This window comes from Prinia subflava, chromosome 1 (assembly GCF_021018805.1).
Source record: "Prinia subflava isolate CZ2003 ecotype Zambia chromosome 1, Cam_Psub_1.2, whole genome shotgun sequence".
NCBI lineage: Eukaryota > Metazoa > Chordata > Aves > Passeriformes > Cisticolidae > Prinia > Prinia subflava.
The window spans coordinates 92,281,063-92,303,320 of NC_086247.1; the positions used below are offsets into that span (position 1 = coordinate 92,281,063).

The window sequence follows — 22,258 nt, forward strand, 5'->3', positions numbered from 1 at the left end:
TGCAGGTGAGCAGCTGCTCCAGCTCCCCGGGTGAGCTGCTGCTGTTATTACATAAAGAAGTAACTGAGAGATGGGCTGACGAGCAACAGTCCCGTGTCCATTTGTCATAAAATGTTTGAGCCATCTGTTGCTAGAAAAACTACCCCAGCCTACCACCTGGTGTTTCACTGAGCCTGGGGATTTAGCCCAGATAAGCACTGGTTTACTCAATAAATATTGAAAGGGGAAAAAATGGAGAATGGACGGGGAAAAGATGCCATAGTTGTTTTCTGTTTTGTTGAGTGCTGAATGAAACCATTTGGATCATTGTCTCCTGCCATGGTTCGTGTGTCACTAAAACCCATTTTCTTTTGATTTTGAAAATTGAGGGTGAAGAATAACATTAAACAGATACAACATTACACAGGGATTGGTATAAAGTTCTGAGCAGCATCTGATTTAATTTGGAGTTGTGGATGGCCACCTGCTGTACTTCTGTTCTTGTGGCAATCTGGCAAGTGGCTGCACTATTTCGGTGCTTTTATTTGTCGGGTAAGGCAGGATTCATCCAGGAGAGCTGCAGACTGACTGGGCTGGCACAGGCTGGGAGAGTGCTTGCCCACGGGCCCCTTGAATACAAATAGAACCCCAAACTGCTCAGGTTTCTTTCAGTGGTCAGAAAATGTATCACCATGTTTCTGTCACATACAGGTAAATTGTGACTTCATCACAGGTTAACTTATTTCCTTTTGCTAATCATTAAAGTAAAAAGGACTGCACTACTCTCAGATAACATAATTGCCAGTGCTGTTGCAACACCTGCTGCTTGTGTCCTCATGGAACCAGGGAGGTGCTGGAGTAGTTGGCTTCTTTTGGGAGTGGGCTCAGCTCAAGGCACAACACAGCTCTTGACATGAGGTTTCTTATTTTTTGTTTAGTCAGGGGTGGTTTTTTTGTTTCTTTGGTTTTTGCCTTTTTTTTTTTTTCAACTTGAGTATTTATGATTTGTGCGTCAGAGAAAGCATGTAACACTGTTAACCATCAAACCATTTGGATAAAAACCCAGCCTAGATTTGGCAGTTGTGGTCTGCTGGTGTAACCCTCAGCTTCCTCTCATTTGATTCTTTCACAGGGATGTTTTGGTGCTCCCAGTAATGTTGGAAATGAGCGTGGGAATTATTTAAATACTAATAGGTGTGTAATTTTTGTACCATTATATTTTGGCGACTTTTTGAGTTTGGATACTGATTAGGAAGCCAAAGGGCTAGAATCACCTGTTTGTGTAATTTGCTGAAAACTTAACCATAAAGCACTACATGATATTAGGAGATTTTTTAGTGTGTTATGTTCAATTTATATAAGAGTGGAGAAAGTATTTGCTGTAAAATAAACTCTAAGGGAAAAGCATTGACACTTGAAATCTTTTCAATGCAATAAATAACACAATTAGTTTCTACCTACTGTTTTTGTTTTGAAATACATTAGCAGTATTTTGTATCCTGTGCTTAGATGCTGATAATTTTAAATGAGTTGTCTTCATGTACTTGTTTCTTTCGGCTACAGAAACAATGTGATTTTTGATTATGAAGGGTAACATTCTTTTCCTAGTAAGTACGGTCAGAAACAATGAGGAGATCAGTACAATACATATTCCTTTAGCTATTTAAAAACTTCTTTGCACTTGCTTGTTGTGATTTTTAAAGGAGCATTATTGGCAGATATCTGTAATTTTAATATCAGCAGAAAGCTAGTGTAGCGTGCTTTTTGTTGCGGTTTATTTGGATTTTTTTTTTCCTAGTTTTGGTGGGGGTTTTTTTCTGTGGGGTTTTCTTTGTTGTTTTTTAAAAGTTCTTGCCTACAGAGACCCAAATTAGATGCTCACAAAAAACCAAATTAAACAATCATGTGTTGAGTAACTATCACAAATGCATTCCTGTGTCAGCTTGTTAACTGACAAATGCTGGCCTCTTGTATTCTTGCTTCCAACATTATTTGACACATCCTGGAAGCTGCTTTACTTGAATCAGTTCTGTCTGCACCAAACCAGTAGGCATTTAAATAGCTTTCAGCTCCCATGTGGGTATGGATTATATAAACAAACAATGTTTTAGGCTTGGATGGGATATCAAGGCATTTCATAAATTGCCTTGTTTATAAGTTTAGAAGTATCACATTTGTTAGTTAGATCAGATCTTGTCCCTTTCCTGTGTTCCTCCTGTGAGCCCACTATGTAGCTTTGGGAAGCTTCAGTGCTGGCAGTGGTATGGCTACTGTACCTTGAATCACAGCAGCTTGTCAGCTGCTAACTCGGTCACTCTGTAGGGCCATTCTTTGGAACATAAAGTGGTGTAGCCAGTGGTACCTCAGCTTGTTTCAAAGGAAGTTGACTTGTAAACTGGAAGCAGTCAGCTGAAGCAAAATCCTGCTTGAATTATCCTCAAAATAATTCAGCGTATGTGGAGTGTCTTGATGGTATATCTGGGGGGCTGTTTCCAGTACCTGCTGTAGCTCCTTCAAAGCCACATCACCTTGTTTTTTCTAGCCAGTCAGATAGCATGGCCTCTACAGCCTCTGTGCTTTGAAAGATGAGGAGTTTCACAATAGGAACTTGAGTTCTAAAGGCAGCTAGACATTGTTGTGGAAATAAATACCAGCTGAACTTCCTTTCTCATAGCCTGAACACATCAGGTTTCCTTCAAGAGAAAACTGAGAAAATATGCAAACAAGAAAAAAAAAAAGTGTGGTAGTAGTTCTGTTTTGTTTTTTGTAAACCATGAGTATGGTTGGTTACAGTAGAAGCATAGTAGGGGGAACATTTTAAGATGTGGGCAGCTAAGATTTCTTTTGACAGAAAAAATGATAATTTTCTTAAATTATTTGTTAAAAAAAAAAACCCTGTGTACCAATCACTGTTTTGTTGGAGAAATCTATCAAATGCACTTGAAGTACATTGGGGTAGATGTGAAAAATGGTGCTTTACCTTCCCTACAAGTACTTGATAACACAAAAATTGCTAACCATTTGATAACAAAAAGGCTCATACCGTGGTTTTATAGTGCCGAACTGTAACTCTAGTTTAAAAATGTCATGCTGATCATTTTGAGGAAAAAGAAACAAATTTGAAAACTCTTCCTTTTGATTGATACTGACATCGTGGAAATGCTTGCGTGCAGTTAAATCCACAGTCTTCAGTGGAGCAGCGTATGTATGAAGCCTGGATGCTTGATATGTGCTTGTTGTCTCTCAGGACAATTTGCCATTGAAAGCCCATTGTCAATTTATCTAAACAACATGGAAGAGCACAGGAAATGTGTGTGGCTGGGCTCAGCTAAACTGTTTTGATGTGTAAACGTTGTCAATGAGCTCCGTGGAGTTGTTGCCAAGCATAGACTTGGGAAGGAGTGCATGCCTGTTTTGTAGTTGCATCCCTGAGTTATTTCTTAGGTGATTGTGAATTCTTCATCTCAGACCCAGTGGGTTGAGCCTGAGGTCTGGCCCCGGGGTTACAAGTTAGCCAGCTGGCTGGAGCCAGACAATTAACAGCTCCTCATTTGGCCTCTTATTTGGCATTTTTTGGTATTTTTTCTGGAAAAGAGAATGTCCCTGACACTGTCTTATTTCCTAAAAGGTTTCCTTGATTTAACCTTGTAAAGTTAAATCAGTCATGTGAGGTAGGTAAAATGAAGTCTGAGTAATTGAAACCCAAACTCACTCCCTTGTAAGCACAAAGGGTTTTGTTTGTCCCTCGTGCCGTACCAGAAATGGCATATTGAAGGAGATAGGTTTACTCATCACTTTGAACGTGTGCCAGTTGTCTTTCTGAGATGGAGGCTTTGTGCAACACTTGGGCAGTGAAAGTCTGAATGTGGTTCATTTTATGTTAGGCAGTTTTTTGGCTCTGCTGGCTCTGATGTTGTAACACACTTAAAGGGAAAGCTTTGTCCACTGAACTGGAAAAAGTAGCAGCCAGTCTGTCTCTTGTTTCGCACCAATCGAGGCTGGCTTAATTTTTGACAACAGGATGATGGTCTGGATTTTGGAACATGGTTTTGGTTTTACTGCTTGAGTGACTTTGAACAAGTCAGTCTTTACTTTTCAGGGTTGTAAAATTGTGATAAAGGATATCCACCTTATGGAGATGAGGCTAGAAAAATGGTTCCTGGACAAAGAAGGTATTTTTGATCCTCAGATGAAAGTTGATACATCAAATGCAAAGCAGCGCCATTCTAAGCTGTCGGTGTTGGTTCTTTTTTTAACAACATTTTTCTAGTATGCAATGGGATAGTCAGCTCTAGCATATCATGACATGCTGAAATATCTGTCTGCTATGTATGGTTACCAAGCAAGCTTCCATGAATTCATAGTGATGTTTAAGTTGAGCCTTTTGGTAGGAGTCTTAGTGAGCCAGAGGGCTGGGCTACCACGTTATTCCTAGATATTAGGGCTTTTTAAGGGATGTTTCAAGAGATAGTTATTTATTTATAACAGGGAATGTATGAACTCTTACTGTGATGCAGTTAACTCTTTTGCAAACAGTGAAATTCATTAAATTTAACAGCCTTCTGTAGGTATTTGAGAAGATAATTACAGTCTTTTGCTTGGAAACAGAGCAAATTGCCTTCAGAAGGTGGGCTTTACAGGCACTGATTTGATTATATTTCCACTTGCCTCTGGCATGGTTTCTAGCAGATTTATCTTTTTTTATTATCATGCCAGAAAACAGCCTTTGAAATATGCAGTTTTATGTAAGCGTAGCAGTTTTCCCATCTGTCCTACTGTTCAAATTTGAATTTTTTAACTTCCAAAATAAAAAGTTCATAGCTTCCATTAGTATGGCTGTATTCTCTAATGCTGAACTATCAAACAGGGCAGAGAAAGTAAGGAATTTTGTATCAAAATTAGCTATGTGTATTCTATGTATGTGTGGGTAGATGTGGTGAAAATTGCAGCTCCCAGAAGGGAGCTCACAACAAAGATAGAGCTAGGCTAGTTATAAGAGCATGTTGTGACAGGACAAGGGGAAAAATGGTTTCAAACTGAAACAGAGTAGGTTTGGATTACATATTAGGAAGAAATTCTTTACTGTGAGGGTAGTGAGGCACAGGAACAGGTTGCCCAGAGAAGCTGTGGATGCTCCATCCCTACAAGTGTTCCAGGCCAGGTTGGATGGGGCCCTGAGCAACTTGGGCTAGTGGGAGGTATCCCTGCCCATGGCAGAGAGGTTGTGATCATTAAGATCCCTTCTAACCCAAACCATTCTGTCGTTCTATGATTTACATTGCAAACAATTATATTAATTTTAATTTGTTATGGTTACGGTGCTTTTTTCCCTCACTAATACATCTAACACTTTGCAGGATTTCTAGCTACAGCTTCAGGCAAACTTACAAATAAGAAGAGCAGATTCTTTTTGTACTGATTCTAAGGTTTCAGCTTCGCTGTTCCCGCTTTGCGTAATGCAAATGCATCCAGAAATGACCCATCCCTGCATAGCTGGACCTATGAGATGACTAGTGATCTGTTGGTCACCCTTCCATTTTGCAAGCCAGAATTGCTTTTGGTCAAGAAATGCATTCTTTCCTGTTCCACCTATGTCCTCTCCTCATCTCATCTATGTATAATAACTCATTCAATTGACCACCAGGAAGGAAAAATGAAGACCATGCTTTATAGAAGTAATCTGAAAGATCTCTTCTTCTATCATTTGCCTTCTCCTTAATGATAACCCCCAAACTCTAGAAATACAGTTCTCTAGAGGCCAAATTTTCAAATCTGTAAGACCAAATTTAGGCCTTTAAAATTCTCCTTTAGGCACAGATTTTCATGGTGATGATGGTGAATAATTATGCTCTTCACCTGTTTTTGTTTGTTTGTTTGTTTTTTCCCCAGGAATTTGTTTTCAAGCAACACAAGTAATGAACATGATCCATTTGAAAATAGTCACTGGGTAGGATGCTCAGCAGCTGGTCCCATTGGAAATTTTGGTTTTGCATATACACTGGTGGCATATTCACCTAATACAATAGTGGTCCTAGATTCTCTTGTCTTCAGTTGCTTACCTACAACATACTATAATTAGAATCAGAAATTAGAATTTTTTGAGTGGAAATGAAGAGAAGGTAAAAGGTGAATGTATGACAGAGAGATGTTACCAAATAGAAAAAAATGCTGCATTTCACTACATTAAAAACAAAAAAATCCTGCCTGCTGGTAGAGTCTAAAGAAAATAATTCTGGCCACCCTTTTTGTGAGTTTTGAAAACTTGCTTTTCTCCTTTCACTAGACTTCCTCATTGAGTATCTGTTTACATCCTCTGCTTGTTTGTGTTTCACTCTGAGTCTCATGGTTTTCTGGGACTGGAGTGGCAAAAATTAACACAGGTAGAGAAGGTCAAAAAGCTGGAGTGAAAGAAAGTAAGCAGTAAGGTGGGAGGAACTGGGCTTTTAGACAGTGTACTCTCTGGGAATGAATTGCAGGAATGAAGCAGGCACTGCTTTTGGTTGCCTTATTTTACATGCAGCATTAGAATAGGAGTGTCTCAACAGTACTGGGCAGTGCTTTTATTTAGGAGTTACAGAAAAATGCATTTTGAGAAGTTCATAACCTTCGCAGTGTGTTTATGCTTTGAGATAAACAAATATATAGTCATATAATTGTTTTGTAAAATATTCTTTACAATTATTGCAGGGCACAGTGTTTTTTCAGCAGCACTGCTTTTATGTAGCAAACAAAATTTCTGTAAAATGCTAGTACCTTATTAGATACATGAGAAGTCATGCTTCATTGACTTTAGTTTATGAGAATTGTCCCTTACCACACATTTTGTTCTTTTTCTTACTTTGATATGTAACTTGGTAGGATACTCTTTTGTTTGAAATTTCTTGCAGCACTAAGCCAGTGACAAGTAACTGCTGACAGATACAGACCAGATAACCACTCGGTGAAAACACAAACATCCTGAAGGAAAAAGTTTTAAATCAAGCTGAGTCTGAAATAATATGGATGGAGTCTTAAAAGTCTTGTCGATGATAATTGCAGTTCTGGATTCTTCAGTCTTAAGAAAATGTTAAGTCTTTTGTACTGGTTGAACTGTGAAATGTAGAGCACTTGTTCTTCTGAGTCTGGCATTCTGAGAACTCCATCCACTTTGGGGGCTTAGTTAAGTGGAGCTATTACACAGCAGTCTAAATGAATGCATGAGATACAGCCTGCTTTTGTGTAGATGACTGCCCTGCTCTCCGGGAAATAATGTTACACTACTTGCTGCGTTTTTCACTTGTTTTACACATTGCTAAATATCACAGTGGTAGTAAATCAGCAATAATCCATTGATTATTACACCTGTAGTGTTTTAACATGTCTGTAGGTGATTTTGTGTACTACTGTTCAAATATGTTGTTTCTGCAAATATTTTACTTCAGGTGAAGACTTGTGATATTTCTGCCTTTTCTTTTTTTTTTTTTAACAGTGTAACAACTGCTTGTTCTGGATTTTGACATTAAGCTAAAAGCTTATGATGATACTCTGCAAAGGTGGAAAGCTTCTTCAAGCTCTTTTGGGAGAGCATTTAGAGCTCAACCTGTACAGCATTGTAATTGAGTTACCTTGAGTCATTCCAGATTGTCAGCCTGGAGGGAATAGATTCCAGTAGCACTTGAGAAACTTGAAAGCAGGATGACAGATCTCATTAGGCATTGGTAAATCAGTAAACATTTCCTGTAATACACTTAAGCCCTCATATCTTGCCTTCTTGGCCATCCATCTTTGCATCCCTGCTGCTCTACCTATCACCTGCTCTTTGTACTTGGCACACTGACAGCAAGGATGAATTTGATGAGCCTTCCAGCTATGCCAAGCAGTTCTAGAAGTGAGAGTGAAATGGGGAGCAAAAGTATCTGAGCTAGTCTTCAAAGTGTTCTTTGGAAATGCTCATGCAATCTCTTCTGTCGGTAATGGGGAACACAGAGGGAAGGCAACCCAGAATGAGTGATTTTAAAAGCTCATGTCTTTTTAAATACAGAGTTTTAATGAGTTTAAGCTTTCATTTAATCTCATAGACTCTTACTTCTACTCAGCAGTTACCTCATCTTCTTTGAAATCAGCATAACAAATAATTTTGAGTATAAATGGTCTTTCACCCAACTGCCAGCATGTGTTTCTGTGTGCTGAAATGATGTTTTGTATTCTATCAGTATTCCTTGATTAATTTAGAGCAATAACTTTCTTGGATGGAAGTTTGCAGTTTCTTTCCCCCTACTCTTCCTTCATTGTAAAAGTGGATGAAAAGTTTCAAGAGTTGGAATGGAGATCAGGTGTGTTAACCGAGAATGCTGTTGACTTAGGTTATAGGATTCACGGTAAAGACTTCAGGTATAATAATTCTTCTTTTACCATCTCTTCAGCCCACTTCAGTCTTTGTATAGATATGTGCCACCATAAGAAGTGGATAATAACTAACCAGGTAGGTATGAGGAGATTTAGTATTTAAAAGAACACTTGAAGTGGAAGAAATTGTATATTACCTAGTCACACTGTATTACCACTGGAAAAGCAGTATTTTAATGGTCCTGGTGTTTGTCCACTCTTCCATTTTTTATGATGTTGAGGTTATAAAATACACTGTTGAAGAAGGTGCTTGGTAGCTGTGATACAAGATAGTTTCTGTACAGATTTACAAAGCTCTTCATTTGTGCTGCTTGCTTACTGAGGTTTTTTTGTTTGTCAGTTCCAAGACCCTATTTTTTAATGGGAAGGAGATCATGTGAGAAGCAACACAAGTCAAATAAAGTAGGTGCCCTCAGTTAGTGCAAGAGGAGTTCAAGGTGTCTTAAATTTGCCTAATAAACTTAAGATAATAAATCTTAAGTATGTTTAACAACATACTAAACATGCAAGTACAAACTGACATGACCTCTTATTTTGTATTACCAGTTGAGGTTGAGCTCAGATTTTTTTCCCTGAGGCTAGCTCTTGTATCCAGTATTGTTGAGAGGGTGTCTGAGGGATGGTGGTTTTGTTTCCATGTAAGATTTTACAAATTACTCTTCTACTTCAAATTGTAGCTTTATTCTTGGTTTATCTGTAATGTGGTAAAAGGGTTCCTAACTCACCATGAGTTTCAAATGTAAACACTGTCAAAGCAACACTGGAAAGCAACATTCAGAAGCTGTCCACCCCTGCAGCCAAGGTATGGCATTGCCCCCCTTCATCTTGCTACTTTAAACTGCCAAACATTTTAGCATGGACAGATCCACCTTGCTGTGAGACAAGGAATTCCGACCTGAGTTAGGTGAGGTCTCCAGCTGAGACCCCATCAGTCAGACACCACAGATAGCTTCACCTTTTGAGAGAGACCTCAGTTCTAAACCAAATCAACATAAAATAGTTTCTAGAACAATACAATCTTAATGTATCGCAGGTCATAGGAAAAAATAACACAAATGTTGAGATTTTACATTCAGAATAATAAAAATATTGATTGCTGGTTGTTTACAGGATGTTTCTGGTAAACTAGAAATTCTTAATTCAACTTCTGTATTTGTCTTGTGGTATTACTCAGGTACTTGGCATACTATATTTTTTTTAGAATTGGATAATAATGTTCATGTGAAGAAGTTACTTTCCCCCCTCACTTTATCACTGTTTATACTCACAAAAGTATATGTGCACATAATAAATACTAAAAAAGCAAAATTTATTTTCTCTGGTATCTTTTGTACAAGGAAGATGCAGAGACACCATCTACAAGGGTATTCCTGTAAGACAAAGGGGAACGGCTTCAAACTGAGAGTGGATTTAGATTACATATTAGGAAGAAATTCTTTACTGTGAGGGTGGAGAAGCACAGGAACAGGTTGCCCAGAGAAGCTATGGATGCCCCATCCCTGGAAGTGTTCAAGTCCAGGCTGGATGGGGCTTTCAGCAACCTGGGCTAGTGGAAGCAGTCCCTACACATGACAGGGGGTTTGGAACTAGGTGATCTTCAAGCTTCCTTTCAACCCAAACCATTCCATAACTAAAATTTTATTTATGCCGTGAATTGTTCTTTGGTTTGGTAATATCTTCATGTTCCACTAGAATTCTCAGAGTTTAGTTTAATTCTTACTTAGTGAGCAATACTTGTGAGTGAATGTCAGTTGTTTTGGTACTTGGGAGCTTCTCTTTTGCTAATGATGTATTCCAATGGCATAGTTCAAGATCAGATGTTGACCCTTCATAACCATAGATCAAAATCGTCTGCTATCTGTCATGAGTCTTCAGTCTATTCAGCACTTTTGTTTTTTTTGTAAATAATGCTTTGCTAGAAATAAGGCCAAATTTTCCAGAGGATCACATGTGCAAGAGTTAGATTTCTGTGGTTTGTGTCAACTGGCTTTGTAGCTTTTACTTCTCTTGGTTGAGAAAAGTTCACTCTATCCAAAATCCTTGTGAAAGTAAAGCTGTCTGAGATCCAAAAGATTATTTCTTTCACATTCCGCTTCATCCAGAAGACTCATGTCAATTTGCATTTTCTGGCCCAAGCATCAACAAGCAAGAACCCTTGGAAAGGTATCATTGGGTGTTCTTCCTCAAGGTCTCAAGAACTCGCTGACAATTTGTTAATGGTTCGTGGCGTGGGCCTTGTTCCCAGCTCAAGAAAAACATCCACAAGCGGTGATCATACATTACATGGATGATCTGCTCATTTCAGCGCCAACACACACAGAAATGTAAGAGGTTCATTACTGCCTGACCACAGAAGTTCAGAAGGCAGAACTGGAAATCTCTGCATCAAAAATCCAGCAAGTCCCACCATGGAAATACCTAGGATGGAGAATCTCAGAGCAGACAATTAGACCACAGAAGATACGACTCAGGACCAGTATCAACAATTTGCAGGATTTACAACAGCTTTTGAGAGAAATAAACCAAATCAGACCAATTCTCGGAATTACCAATGATGAACTTGCACCACTTTTCAACTTGTTGGAAGGAGACTGCAACATTAACTTTCCGAGAACTCTCATACCTGAAGCCCAAGAAGCCCTTGAGAAAGTGGCTGAAGCCCTTCAACAAAGACAGGCACACCGTTGTGCGATGGCACAACCATTTTTACTTGCAGTGTTGGGAGAGAAGATGCAATTATATGGTCTCGTATTCCAATGGGATACGTCAAAGACAGATCCTTTGTTGATAATCAAATGGATTTTCTTACCCTACAGATCTCCAAAAACAATTTTCACAACATTATAGATGACAGCTCAGATCATCAGTAGAGCCAGAGCAAGATTGCTAGCAATAGCAGGCAAAGATTTCACAACAATTTATCTACCATTGAAAAGAGAATTTTTTGATTGGGCATTGCAAAAATCAGAAGAATTGCAAATTGCATTGCTAGATTATGTTCGATTCACCATCCAAGTCATAAATTGTCACTAACAAAATAGAGTTTTAGAGAAAAACCCATGCTAAGTGAAGTACCATTGGATGCAATAGCATTATTCACTGATGGTTCAGGAAAGACACATAAATCAGTAATAACATGATGAAATCCAACAACAAAAACACGGGAATCAGATCTTCACATAGTAGAGGGTTCTTCTCAAATTGTAGAATTGGCAGCAGTAGTCAGAACATTTCAATTATTCCAAGAACCCCTCAATCTGATCACAGATTCAGCTTATGTAGACAATGTAGTCAAAAGAATAGAAGGATCTCTCTTAAAGAGTGTTGATAATGAAGATCTGTATCATTATCTTGCATGCTTGCATCAGGTTCTGTGACACAGAAAAAATAAATACTTTATCTCTCACATCAGAGCACATTCTTCCCTTCCAGGATTTTTGGTGGAAGGAAATGCAGAAGCAGACAAACTAACAATGCCAATTGCAGACACCTTGCCTAATATTTTTTAGCAGACAAAACTGAGTCACACATTTTTTCATCAAAATGCACAGGGTATCAATAACTACAGGCTTCTGAGAGGATTAGAATGAACTTAAAATGTTCAGACAGTTGATGGTTGGTAATTGCCCTTCTTTTGGAGAGGTTGTTGATTATGTAGAATATGGAGTAATAAATAACCATTATTTATTGTGTTAACCATTCAAGTATGTTAAATTATTAATCAAAACTGTGGTTTGGGATAACAGATGAAACAAAAAGATGAACTTTTTCTATTAGAGCTTACTTACCCATGGTAATTTCAAGTGTTGTGTGGGTTTTGTTACAGCAGGTATTTAAAAACTTTGCTGCTCTGCTGCTTCCCGTTGCTGCAGGTGGTTCTTAAAAATACTTGACACCATGCAGTGGTGTTTGTGTTTCTTCTCAAATGGTTTACTGTCTTTGGAATATTTTCTAAACAACGTTTCTTAGATGTGTGTTGGAAGAGGTTGGGAGTATTTAGCCAGTCAGATTTTCAAGCATGTAATTTTTAAGGCAAAAATCAGAAATTTCTTGAAAGCAAATGACTTGTTATATAGTGGGAAAACAGGTACTTAACTATCAGTCTATAATTTCATTAGCTTTGTTATTTACCATGAGTGCTTTTCTTTTTTTTTAAACCTTGGACAAACAGTCATTTCCTCAGCTTCCTAAAGAGAGAGGTTTTCTTCTGTCCACAAGTAAAACCATGATCTGTGATGATGTTACAAGAATTTCTGAAGTTCATGCTGTAAACCCATACAATTTTACTTTGAGGTTGTTGTTTCACTGAGTTTCATAAGACCTTCACTGTTTTCACCCTGTTATCATAGCTAACTGGGTGATTTTCAGTAAAACGGGGAAGCTCTCCTTCCCTCCTGCTACCACTTCTGAGGAGTCCTTGTCAAAGGTAACTTGTACATCACCCTTCCAGGAAGCCTGTTTGTAAGCAAAGATGTGTCTTTCTCCCCCACGATGTTTAGCTTTTACTGGGAATGCAAACAAACCGGTTTTGCTATTTTTATATGCAACAGATGGGCAACTTCTGCTGGAGTTAGATTTACTTGACAAATAGAAGTTCAGTGTTACAAGGTACCTTCCAACACAACTATTTGTCCCTCTGACCTGTTTGCACTGTTCATCTGGCTCCTGAACTGAATAGTGTTTTTTAGAAAACTTAAAGCATCACATTTAATTATGCCTATATTTTTATCATAAGCATATTTCTGTCTACAAGAAGGTGAACTGTGCCAGGTGAAGATGAAATCATAAATGATTTCAAACAGATGGATTGAGAAGGATTAGGGATTTTACGAAGCAGATTATCTTCAGTGGGATTATCTCACTGAATAACGTGTTTGTCATTTGTAAAGAAATAAAGAAGCCAGTAAAATTGTCAGAGAAGAACAATTTGGACTACACTGAGATTTGTGTGAGAACAGTTCCTTAGGTAGTCCACAATTCTGTCATCAAGAAGAATGGAAAATGTGGAAAAAAGCTACAAGATGAAGGGTGAAAAATGTAGAATTTTGGCAAAGAGACACTGGTATTATTAAAGGAATAAGTGTTGTTGAGAGCTCTAAGAATAAGTGAAAGGCTATGTGCATTAGAGCTAAGAAGAGAGAGTCTACCAATTTTGAGGTGGTGTTAAAGGATGTATATTTATTATGTATCTTTAGTATTTCGTGTAATAATTTACAGCATGTAATTGCTACCTTTTTAAAATGCCATTGGCTGTGGTAATGACGGATGTGAAATCGAACAAGTGTCACAATGCTGAGAAAGTTCCATTAGACCAGGGCAATGCTAATATTGGAATAATAAAAGAAACAGGAAAGCAAGATGCTCCAGACTGGTGATATACTCATAAGCTTTCTTTGTCCTAGAGAGATCTGTAAGCTAAGCAAAAGATAGGAGAGAATTATTTATAGTCCATAGAGAAAACTATTGTTGATAACCATAGAAGAAGCATCTGGTGTTGCTTGGGCTTGCACGGGATTGCCAGTCTGGTATGTGTGCTCTGTCTGGGATATTGGCTGATGGTCTCGTGGCAAGTGGAGTGCTGCATTTGTAGAAGGAAGGGTATGCACAGCTGAGGAGTCTGGGAAGAACAGGAGAGAAAAGACAGTTTTTCCAATAGCTCCCAAGCATTGTGTGTGGTACAAATAGGAATTGAAGTGTGTTTTATGGGATGGATAAATTCTGGAAGATGCTAGCTGGATAGACACTGACTGTAGACCATAGCCTCAGCAGTTGTTTCTCTAAATTAGCATTCTGTGACTTCTTTTTATAGTAACAGTCAGCAAATACTGTTTTCAAGAAAACATTGGCATCTTGAACTGTTTCTTTCAATTTATGCATCCCTTTTATTATGTCCAGTTTTGTGAAAAGAAAAATTGTAATAAAAATAAAAATATTTTGTATTATATTGGGCAGTATTAAATGAAGTAAATGTGTTGTAGATTCTCTAATACCAGGATGTAGAATACTAAGAGTGAGAATGGTTGGCAACATATTAATTAAACTGTATGTAAGTTGAAAATATATAGAATATTATTGTCAGTTCTGATGTCAAGGTCAGGTGCACATATTTTAGAATACAGAACATGAAATTAAGGAGTTGACTTGTTAAAAACTATAACTTTTGAGAGTTATGTGCAAGCTCTCAAATTATTAATGTACTTTCAGAGCTTGAGCAGTCCTGTTGAATGTTGTAACTCATTGTGAACACCACATTGTGCTCTGGTTTTGTGCTTTAAATTTGATAAAGCCAATGTATGAATATTTAAAAATATTTATCTGTGCTTTCTCCGGGGTTACTTTTCAAAGCAGAAGTTGTTAGAGGCCCCGTTTGGGGGAAGTTTGCTGCAGCAAATAATTCTTGGTGTCTGTCTGTGTTTTCTGATTTGGTATCCCTATTACTGGCAATGTGATTTTCTGGTACTGATGACATCTCAAACTGAATGGATACACAATTTATCCATCTCAGTGTTATTTTAAATACAACTATTTCCATAGAGCAGGATGAATATAGTTATACAGTGTCTCTTTCAGCTAACCTTGCTTTACTCGTAGGGTCTTGTCTGGGCCTGCCTAATTCCCACCAGAGGGAAGACACTCCTGCATGGAACATCTGGTAGCTTTTTCAGAAAGTGGCAAATACTGGCAGAAATAAATTGATATATATTGTGAATGGAGGCGGAAAGTAAGAGCAATTTTTGGCACACTCATGAGACTAGGGAGGGAGAATGTAGCTGTAACAACTTTTTAAGGAGAGTGCATGGGGAATAAATGTAGGCTCTCAAGTCTTCTGAAGGTCATCAGAGTGTAACTGGCCTTCACTTGACCCATGATCAGGGCACAAAACAGGGCAAAGCTTTAATTTGAGGGAAAGAACAGACCAAAAGGCAAGTAAGCAGTTCAGCACTGTTTAGCTCTGTGTAAAGGGTATTATTAAAAACAGGTTAGGAGTCTAAGAGGTTTGTTCCTTCCTGTTTTATACTGTTAAAATCCAAGAAACCTTAAAAAATTAGGTTGAGCTGCTGTTGTAATAGCAATGTAGAACTTACCTTTTTACTTCTGTAATTCTGTAGTGTATTTTGAAGTACAAGTATGCATGTAAGCTCATGTGTCATTCCCTTACTGAAGAATTAAGCTGCCTTCTGCTGATATAGGTAGGCCTGTATCTTACACATATGGCCTTTGTATCATCTTAAATTATGTTAGCACACACTCCACTCCCCTGAGTTCTAGGGAAACCTGGAGTATGTTGTCTGATAGAAGAGATGTGAAAAGTTGATGAACAGGGCACAGGTTTTGAAAGGTGTTTCAGGGAGTGCAGCGCTCAATAATCTGAGTTTCATTCAAAAGAAAAGTTCTGCCTTCCTCTGGCACCTGTTTTAAAGACAAACTTCTGCTTGTTGACTGGTGAAGATTTTGTGTGCAGACTATTCAGAAAAAGAGACTCAAGTGCCTATTTACTACTTTGAATCTTTGTATAGAGGCTATGGTAGGAAAAAAATCCTGATGTTTATTAATGAAGTAGTATTTCAAAGAAAAAAATATTATATGCTTAGTGCCATCAGAGTCTGGAAAATGTACTTGAGTTGGTAGAAAAATTTGGAAGAAAGACATGAGAAATCTTTTAGAGAAAATTTCAAAGGCATAAGTTGTGCCTTTGAAAGAAGTTAGCGATTCTTCCACCCTCTCAAATTCTGCAGTGTTTGGGAGCCGTAGAACAGAATTTCTTTGAAATTGCTGGTGGGAGCAGAGGGATTTCTATTTTGGAGTTTCATAACAGAATGACAATTTCCAGTGAGATTCAATAGAATTTTGAGCTAAGTGAGCTTGATGCAGAGTCCTGCATTATTTAGTATAGTTTCCTGGTGTGAGGTGTCTTGAAGTCTGCAGAGACGCATGTTGTATAAAAAATAGGAATGAATTAAAAATATGAAGTTGTTGCATAGGAAATGTTGTTTAATCAATTCACATTTCTTAGAGGTATTTAAAGGTTGATATAGTCATTGTTATCAACAGTTTATATGTTACAGAGAAACTTGAATGTTACAACTCTTGTATGAATTTACTACGTGTCTGAAGTCCAGGGAAGGAGCTTTAATGAGGAGAGCCTTTTTCATTAGAGCTTTAATACAAAGATGAATCCATTGCACAGGGACAGTCTGGGAGCCCCACAAGCATCAGCTGGAGTCTGCCTCCACTTCCTGTTCTCACCTGTGGGTGATCATGCATCAGAAACAAGACTGAGAAAAAGGTTAGAGATGCTTACAAAAGCTTTGTCTGTAAAGCACCTAGCTCATTTTGCCGAGGACTTGCAAAGTAACCTTTAAAAATTACTCATTACTCTTCTGATCGATTATTAGCTCTAAAGAGATCAGTAACACACTGCACTGAGGCCTTTGTCCTGACCTTCCTGATCACTGGGATGGGTGGCAAAGCTATGAAATCCTGGTGAAGTGCTACATGTGATTTACTGTGCTCAGAGAGTCACTGCTGCTGGTTATGTACTGTATATGTAGCGCTGTGCAGGGTTAGAGCCTGCTCATTCTTCAAAAACAGAATATTCCTTCTATGTGCAGGTAAAGGAGCATTGTAAACATGGTGGTATGAATCTGATAGAATTAAATTTTATGAAAAATTTGGAGGGGAAAAAATGAAATAGAGCTTTGGGAGTGAAGTAGCTGTTGTCACATGCAAATATTCATGTTCACTCACACATAGAGAATGACACAGATTATGCTGAGTTGGAAGGGACTAGTAAGGATCATCAAATCCAATTCCAAGCCCTGCATAGCACCATCCCCAAGAATCACCATGTGCCTGAGAATATTGTCCAAATGCAGCTTGAACTCTGTCAGGCTTGGTACTGTATTCAATCCACATTGGATTGCTGTCTGTTCAAAATTAAAAGTTTTGTTGCTAGAATCCTTTAAAGTGTTCTAACCTTTAGGATATGCATGTAACTTAAAACCTACATGAACCCATACATTTATTATTATCCCTATAAAATGCCTGGTGGTGTATTAAACTTTTAGAAGATCAGCTATTGTGAAAACTACTAGAATGATATCTTGGTTATTTTAGGAAACATTCTTAGGCAAGCTAATATGCTTAGAGAAATTACCCCTTCAGCTCTGACAGAAGTTAGAATTTTTAGCTCTCTAAATAATAGATTTTGAACTAGATTTAGATGTCTAAACTGGTAATTTCTCAGAGCTACTTCTAGGACTTGTCTTTTTCTCTTCTTCCTCTCAGCAACCGCCCAGGAAATGTTTTCCCAACCACAGACATCAAAAAGCCTAAACCAGAATGGAAGGAAGCGTGCTGTGTAAATTGTGGCAAGGAGCAGATGTACCTACTCTGATCAGTCCCACCTCACAGTGGGAGTGCACTAAAGCCATCTTATGCTGCTTGATGCACTTTGGGGCTTCCACCTTTCTGACAGCACCTTCTCCTCTTCCCCTGCTTAGGCATCGGTAACAAGAACTGAGTGGAGAATTTTTCCAGCTCTACTGGCAAAAGTGAAGTGCAGTCATCATTCCAGTCACCCTTGATATTGTAGCTAAAAATGCCTGAATAGAAAAAGACAGAATCTTTTTTTTTTTTCAGAAGCAGGATTACACTTTTGAATCTATACATGTAGCCACAGACTCTAAGCTTTAGTCTCTGAAGGAAATAAAATAGTAATCTCTCTTCCATTTGTATTGTAGTGTGTGGTGCAAAGCCCTTCTAGAGCATAAAGTTAAAGCAGTGTAGTAATCTGCTTCTTTCAGGGATTGTGATGAATTTCTGTGAGCATAGAAACCACTAAGATGTTCTAGCAATACAATAACCATACAAATAAATTGTATGTCAAAATGTATTCCATGGAGAATTGTTTGGATTTTACCATTCTTTCAGGTGTGCTGTGAAACAATGAGAAATTAAAGATGTCAGTTGATTCCTCTTCATAGTTTATTGAGATAAGGCTGGTGGCTATGTGGCCTGTTGCAAAGAATGTAGGATCTATCGTGAAGATGCAGAAACATGAGCCAACTCCCATGAGTTATTCTCAGTTGAGAATAAGTAAAACATGAACAGGATATTCAGGAGCCATTTTTTGCTCCTTACTTGGTGAGGCTTCACCTGGATTGCTGGGTCTTGAGTGTAGCAGAGGCAGTTGAGGGATATAAGACGACTGGAGCAGGTCCATTGGAGAACTGCTAAAATGATCAGGCTGTCGTGAGTCAGGCATGTAGGAGGCTAGTGGATAATTTCTGTTGCTGTTTCGGTCCTGTGCTCAGTTCTTACCTATTTTGATTAGGAAGAGCTTGCTGGGCTTTATTGGAAGGTTTCAAAGCAAATGAAAACCCAAAGGTTAATCAAAATATGATACAGTACAATTTTGACAGAATGAAGGTTCCAGTGTTGAGGAGAGAAATCTCACAAGTTTTCTGCTCTATTCTTTGTTGCTTTTTTTTGTTTGTTTGTTTTGTTTTATCACACTATATTATAGTTCTTATCTATTTCATAATTCTTCACAAAAACTGGCCACAGTGCGGCCCCTTGTATGGCATTTCCATAAGGGAAAAAGAACATGCAGCTTACTGTTCTGAAAAATTATTTCATTGACTTTTGTTTCCTTTTCTTTGTTGGATAACTTCTGACAGTCTTCTGTGCACATAAGATAAAAACTATATTTAGTGGCTCTCAAGAAGTTATTTTTGTTTCTTTAATGTGGTAGTTGTAGCCACCTGATTTTGAGAAAAAAAAAAAAAAAAGCCTGGATGTTCAGAATTTTGGCTGCCTTTCAGGTCTGTGGTTTGCTTCCTCAGCTGCCCTGAAGGAGTCCAAGAAAAAAATGAATTGGCTATTAGTTCCTTTGTTATCCTCGATTTTTTATCAGAATATTTCATGTCAGACAAACCATGGAATTGTGCAGAGATTTTGTTCTGATGACTTGGTAAAACGCTGTTGGCATCATGTACTGCTCTGTGTGTTTAGTCCATGTAAATTCTGTTTTATTTTTCTGGATTTTCACCACCTATGAAAGAAGATTCCTGGTGTGTTATACTTAGCAAAAAAACCTGGAGAAGTACTCATAACAGCTTCTAGAACAAATCCTTTAAAAATTTTGTTAGTGAGAAGCATGCTATACCTCTGGGGGGCAGGGGGGAATGGATTATTTAATTTTCATTCAACACGAATTTCATTTTTTAGTCATTGTATCAACAGAGTTTTCTATTACAACCATTGGCCATGCATACATGTAACTTGAAGCCTGCCTGTACTTTGAACCTGAGAGGCAGTGTAGTATTTCACACATTAATTACAATCATTATTCTGTGCCCTAAACTGCACTTCTTTATTTTTTTAAAAGAGATGAACAGAACTTAAGGGGGGGGTAAGATTGGGAAGGTGAAGTAAAATAAATCTTCAGATAACTAAATATAAAGGAGAAATATGCTATAAATACTATAATAGAATATTCTCATTCCTACAGGAATATATGTTGAAAGAACAGAGGAATAGCACAAAAGCTGTGTGGTTGATATAAAAGTTCACTATTATGATTTTGATTTCCATTTCTTTAATCTGTCAGAAGTTTAGTGTCACTTTCCAAGAGAATTTAAATGAGATTACTTTTCACTGTTTTTGAGACAGTTATACCTTTTAACATCTAGATACGCAAAAATAAATTCAGAACAGGATTGTTTTCCCATTTGAAGGGGGAGCATGAAGTCTTGCTTTTTTGAAGTAGTAGAAAGAAGTGAAAAGAAATGCACTTAAAGGAGGAAAAATGTGTCAGAAGGCAAAGAGAAAAGACAAAATTGCTGCTGAAGCTTTGGAGTTATTTCTGCCTCTGAAGACTCTTAGGCCTTTGTCACTTCTTAGATACTTGGTGAAGAAAGGCTAGCATGCAACTGGAGATGTAGAAAGACAGTGAAGTATTTTTACAACTGTACTACAACTTGTCATCTGTGTGCTAAAGGACATAAAGATTCAAGGATGTTCAGAAACTGCTGATTTTTTTAAAGGCAATTCCAGTTTTTGCCACCTGCAGCAGTTCCCTGGTGGTTTGGCTTCCAGCAGCCTCTGCTTTTGCCAGACTGAGTGGGCAGAACTTCAGTGTATTGGGTATTCTGTGCCTCAGAGAAGCTGAAGATACTTGTGCTGTCAGCAGAGAGCTGAAGATGAGCACTGAAAGCAGGGAGGAAGAAAAGGAGCTGAGGAGCATACTGGTGTATCCTACCAACAATGTGCTTGAAACCTAAGCTCATAAACCCCAGATATGTATAGCAGCAAAGGCAAATACTTGATAATTTTATCTGAAGAACAGTGGGAGCCTAAGCACTTGGAAAATACAGCAGAAAGAAATTTTCTCTCAATGTCCTAGTGAATACCTTCTACAAAGCATGGATGTCACCTATGTTAGGCAGTGAGGGTTTGTCAGTGTCTAACAAGTCCTGGCAGACTGTGCTGTTCACTTGACAAGAGCTGGGGGAGGTTTCAACCAGTGAGTGGGTGTCTTGGCACCCCCTGAGCAGATTGCCAGGCCCCAGTCTGCTCAACAGGCTTGGGAGGACGAATGCTATTTCTAGTATTTTGTGTTACATGACAAGGTCCCTCAGTCTTTTCAATAAACAGAAAAAGGAAAAAAAAAAAAAACCAACAACTTTGTAATTACAAGAAAAAAAGAATTACATTTTTAAATATATCTGCCTTTTAGCCAACAAGTAAAAATCTGTCTGCCAGCAGCCAAGTTGAAATTTTTGAAGGAGCAGATTGTCATTAATTACACTTTCCTTTTAAGAACAGTTGTAAGGCTGATAACTTCTAATTATGGATTTTGCAGATTTGCTTTAAAGTTATGGTATATTGATTTTTTAAAAATCTATGATTCTTAATCATATAGAGGGACAGGAACTGGAATGTAACCATTTTTGACTAGCCTGACCAAAAGACATCCTAGAAGTTTCTCTCTCGTGTTGATAAATTCAGCCTTGCTTGGGGCTACAAAAATTACTAGCCAGGGCCAAGGTGAGATTGAGGATTTGTTCCTTCATCCCATTCTCTTCCAGAATACATTCTGGTCTGATTTTTCAGTTTGATGAAGTCTTTGAACTATTAATTTGAAAGCCCTTGTGAGAAGAAAAGACTGTCATTACCACTAACATGCTATATTTGTGTGAGTAATGACTGCCCAGGAATAGCTGTTGCATCTTTAATTGCTGCCTATAAAGTTACATTTACAGAAAATTTGAGTAAAACTCAGACACCGATTTGACTTGGTCTAGAGTTTCAATTCAGATTGCCCTTTGCAGACAAAGCTGAAATCACTTCACTTGTATGCCAGGTGGTTGGGTGAAAACAAGTTTCCATTCATTTCAGAAACTTGGGGAGTAATTTGGTATGTAGATGTGAGTCTTGGGATTATTCTCAGAGCTGACATTTCACCTGCTGTAAAAAACTCTCTTAGGGAAGGATGCCTTTCTGCTTTTATTTATTAAGTTTTGCTTGGAGTATGTCTTTACAACCTCAGTTTGGAGTTTGATGGAGCAGGCATTTTATCTTTTTGAAGTATTTTCAGAGAAGACATGCTCACTTTTGTCAGGAGGAGGACATGCCACTTATTTTTGCCCTGGAATGTTTGCGTGTTAGCTGATGGTATTTGCCACAGGAAATGCTATTTGACAAGTTTGGCAGATGCAGCTTGGCAGTGAGACGGCCGCTTTGCTAGAGCAGTTCAGTAAACTCCAATAATCAGCATAAGCATCCTCAAATGAGCTCTGCATCTTGCCATGCCTCCCAGATAAATTATGGTAACTCTTTGAGGGCTGTGGAAGTGCACAAGGAAGCTGACATGCCCAACCAGACTCTT

At 38.1% G+C, this 22,258-nt stretch overlaps 1 protein-coding gene across 2 annotated transcripts in view; it reads left to right on the plus strand.

Annotated features, from left to right (window-relative positions):
• The window catches only part of CDKAL1 (CDK5 regulatory subunit associated protein 1 like 1), a 388,807-nt gene that overhangs the window by 93,876 nt on the left and 272,673 nt on the right, over positions 1 to 22,258 (plus strand). The gene's annotated exons all lie outside the window — the stretch shown is intronic.